Here is a 4,240-nt window from a genome sequence, read left to right as displayed (position 1 = left end):
CTTTCTACTCTCAGTGGAGAAATTTTGAGAAGAAACATTACTCAGTGAACAACATAGAAACAAGTTTTAGTACTTTTTAATACAGCTTACCTTGAGGTGAATACAGTTTCCTATTAACTTGCTTTTACCAGATCAAAACAGGACAGATTTTTTTCTAAATCTTCACTGTCTTCTGTTGACTAACTGCATTGAAATTCAGCTTTTAAATATATTAACACAGCAGATATATGTTGACTAAAATCTTATACATCTATTCATAAGATGAACCTAACCTTAGCTAAAGATTTGTCTACAACATATCTAACATTTTCAGATAAAGGTAGGAAAGAAACTGGATCTTAAGCCTATAGTCTCATTATGCATTCACATGTGAAGTTCATGGAATACTAGTATGATATAAATATATTTGGTCACTATATATCTATTTTAAAATTGAATAAGGGCTTAATAAAAATCACAGAGGAAAGGAAAAGATTGCTTGAAGAAAAACCTGGAAGGAAGTGAAATGATAGTATTAAGTGAATATCCTTACAAAGAAAAGTTTTGTCTCATGATATAAATTTAGGGAAAATATACATGAAAATAAAGAGGTGACTATAGAGGATATGCAAGATGACAATGAGGGTGATAGAGAGTAAGATAAAGTAATAGGTGTGAGCATGATCAAAGTGTATAATAAACATATAAATATTATGTTGAAACATCTTTGTACATTAATTAATATTAGTAAAAAAGGAAAAGTCTTATGAATTGTACCTTTATGCTGGACTGATGCCTTACGATGTAAAGGAACGTACCACTATGCCTGGTAATCTTGAGTTTGAGCCCTGAAATCAAGGCAGTGGAAGGAGAGAACCTTTGAGGCTTGCTTCTGAGATGCCAGCATGTTCTGTCTGCCCACCTTCACTAGATAAATAGATGAAAATAATGTGTGGTTATTTTAGTTATTTAGTTAGTTTAGTGACTTTCTGGGATTTTTCTGATGGTATATCAAGTGATGATGAAATACACTTCTTAAGACTGTTCTTAAAGAGAATTATCCAATACTACTCATTCAGAATGTCCGGACGCTTAGATTACTTATAGCTTTGGGTAACAAGAAAGAATCACTGCATCTTTCCAGCTCAACGGAATGGGATTTGTGCACAAGCCATCCTTTTGTGCTGCTGCTAATGTTCCCCTGCGAAAACTGGATTTTTATTTTTAATAATATTTATACTCCATTCTCCTGTAAACCAACCACTACTATGTATTTTTATTCATTTTCAATTCTACTAATGTTAACAAACATTTTTTTTTATTTTCTACTTTACCTCAAATTCTGTGAGCTATAGATGTAGAGTTTCAGTAACATATAGGATATAAAATCAATATACAGAAATAAATAGCTTTCCTATATAATAATAATGAATATGTTAAAATGAAAAAGATTCTATTCAAAAGAGCTTCAAAAATATCTGTTAATCAAATCAACTAAGAAGATGAAAGATGACTACACTGAGAAATAGGAATGGAGGATGGAAAGACCTTCCATATTCATTGACTAGCAGAATTAATATTGTGAAATTACTATACTAATTCACCACAAGTCATCTATATATTACAGATAAAATCCTTAAGAAAATGCCAATGACATTCTTGACAAAGATACAAAATCAAACATAAAATTCTTGTGGAAACATAAGATCCCAGATAAACAAAGCAATACCAAGCAAAAGGAATGATGTTGAAGGTTCCACCATGCCTTATCCCAAACTCTACTACATTAGCAACCAAAATCACATAGTATTGACACAAGAAGCAGGGATGTACAGCAATAGAAGAGAGAACCCAGAGTTAACCCACTAAGCTACAGCACACCTAACTTTTGAAAAGGCTTTCAAAATAAATATCAGAACAAAAAGATAATGCTGGGACCTTAGCAGTAGTATTTGAAGCATCAAATCAAGAGAAAGTTTCAGACTAGGAAATGAAATTAATGGACTTAGATGTTGAGCAACGTGGAATCCCACAACAGGGGTACAGCTGAGTAGTAAAGATGCCATCTGGTGAATTTGCACATATATGCTCAGACCTTAGCCATATTGGAGATGCGGTTGAGATATCCTGTGCAAAGGATGGGGTGAAGTTTTCCACAAGTGGAGAGCTTGAAAATGGAAACATTAAGGTGTCACAAACATGTCATGTTGATGAAGAAGAAGCTGTAACCCTAGAGATGAATGAAGAAGTTCAGCTAACTTTTGCTCTGAGGTACCTGAACTTATTTACAAAAGTCATTCCACTTTCTCCTACAAGAACACTCAGTATGTCTACAGATGTCTGCACTCTTGTTGTAGAGGATACAATTGTTGACCTAGGACATGTAAAGTATTATTCGGCTCCCAGTATCAAAGATGAAGAAGGGTCTTAGGCATGGCTAGATACTGAAAAAACTAAACCTTTGAGGATTGCTTCTGAGATGCCAGCATGCTCTGAAGTTGTTTCCGTCACAAAGTTTCTACCTGATTATTCTTAAAAATTAAAATAAATTATATAAATAGCACCTCTAAATAACGGGCTTTTTTTTCTCTCCATGATTTACTTAAAGAATAAGCTCCAAAATAAAATCTGGTTTTGTAAACATAAATGTTTCTGCCTTAGAAATATTGGTGATTTTTCATAAATGATCTTGAGGCTAAATGCAGTTTTAAGAAATATTTTTCAATTTAAATAAAGTTAACCAAATTTGAAAAAAAAAGATAAAAGGCACTGGAAAATTGAATATTCACATACAAAAGAAAGAACAAGGCTAGATCCTTACCTCCCACCCCGTGCAAAAATCATTTGAGTAGATCATAGTCTTTATACATGACTCAGCATGGAAGCCATCTGGGAAAAACATTTCAAGATATAACCATAGGTCATGAGTTTCTGAAACAACTCTCATGCAAAAATTCCTGTTTTTCATGCAAATACTATGTTATTTTGGTTGTTAACCTTTGTAATGTAATGATGCCAGGTATGGTGATATAATTCTAGCATTTTTGTCGCATTGCTTTGGCCATTCAGGAAATAATATCAATAGTTGGCTAATGAGATTGCATGAATGTAAAATTTTCTACACAGGACCAGACACAATAAAGAGAACAGCAGCCCATAGAATCATATAAAATCTTTCTTGGTGTAAAATACACATGACTGAGGGTAAGCACCTGAAATATTTCAGAAACTAATAAAAAAAAGAAAAACAATCGCTAAATATTCCTCTAAAACAAATGCACAATTAAAAAATATATGGATTAGTGGAATGTGCAAAGGCTGCTCAGAAAATAAAGTGTGAATGGCTAATAAACATATAAAAATATTCTTAACCATCATAGAAATGCAAATTAAAACTGTACTGCCAGTTAGAACAGCTAACAATAAAAATCAAGTAATAAATGTTGGGGAAAGTGAATCTTTGATCATTGCTTCTGGGAATGGTAACTAGTTTTGGCTGTCACTACAGATATTAGTATGAAAGTTTCTCAAAAAATAAAATCTCTGGAAATAGAAATATTGTATGGGCTATCAATACCACTCCTAATTATATGCCCAATGGACAATAGGCCAAGTTACCACAGAGATATTTGCCCTTCCATGGTTACTGTAGCAGTATCAACAATAAATTAGTCATGGAATCAACCTAGGTGTCCATCAACAGATGAACATATGAAAAATCTAGAATATAAACAAAACATGTATTCGGCTCAAAGCAGAATAAAGTTGTCATTTTCCAGAAAATGGATGCAACTAAAGATCAATGTTTTAAGTGAATTAGACTGGTATGACTATCAAATGATTTCTGACAATATTTTAAATGTTAGATTTATAAAATAAATTATATAAATATCATCTCCATATAAATTATAAAATATAAAATTATTAAAAATTATTAAATTATTAAAATATAAAATTATTAAAAATTATTAAATTATTAAAAATATAAAATTATTTAAGTTTATGAATATTATGGATGCAGAAAGGAGACAGGGTAAAAGAAGAAGACAAGGACAGGGAGGAAGCATGGAAAGGAATTGGAGAATGTGACGGCTGAATATAGATAATGTAATAGGATATACTTAGAAGAATTGCCTTAGGAAACCTATCGTTATGTACAATGAGTATGAATACATATGCCATAAAACCATTAAACTTGAAAGTGTAGTAATTTTTTCCTAGAAAAAGAGATACTAAATTAAACCGTATAGGAGGAGGCACC

General features: G+C 32.0%; 1 pseudogene; it reads left to right on the top strand.

Annotated features, from left to right (window-relative positions):
• Positions 1–771: 771 nt before the first annotated feature.
• On the top strand, positions 772–2,410 carry LOC116906099 (annotated as a pseudogene).
• Positions 2,411–4,240: the final 1,830 nt, after the last annotated feature.

The sequence above is a fragment of the Rattus rattus genome, chromosome 7 (genome assembly GCF_011064425.1).
Source record: "Rattus rattus isolate New Zealand chromosome 7, Rrattus_CSIRO_v1, whole genome shotgun sequence".
NCBI lineage: Eukaryota > Metazoa > Chordata > Mammalia > Rodentia > Muridae > Rattus > Rattus rattus.
This window is presented reverse-complemented; position numbering and strand designations above follow the sequence as displayed.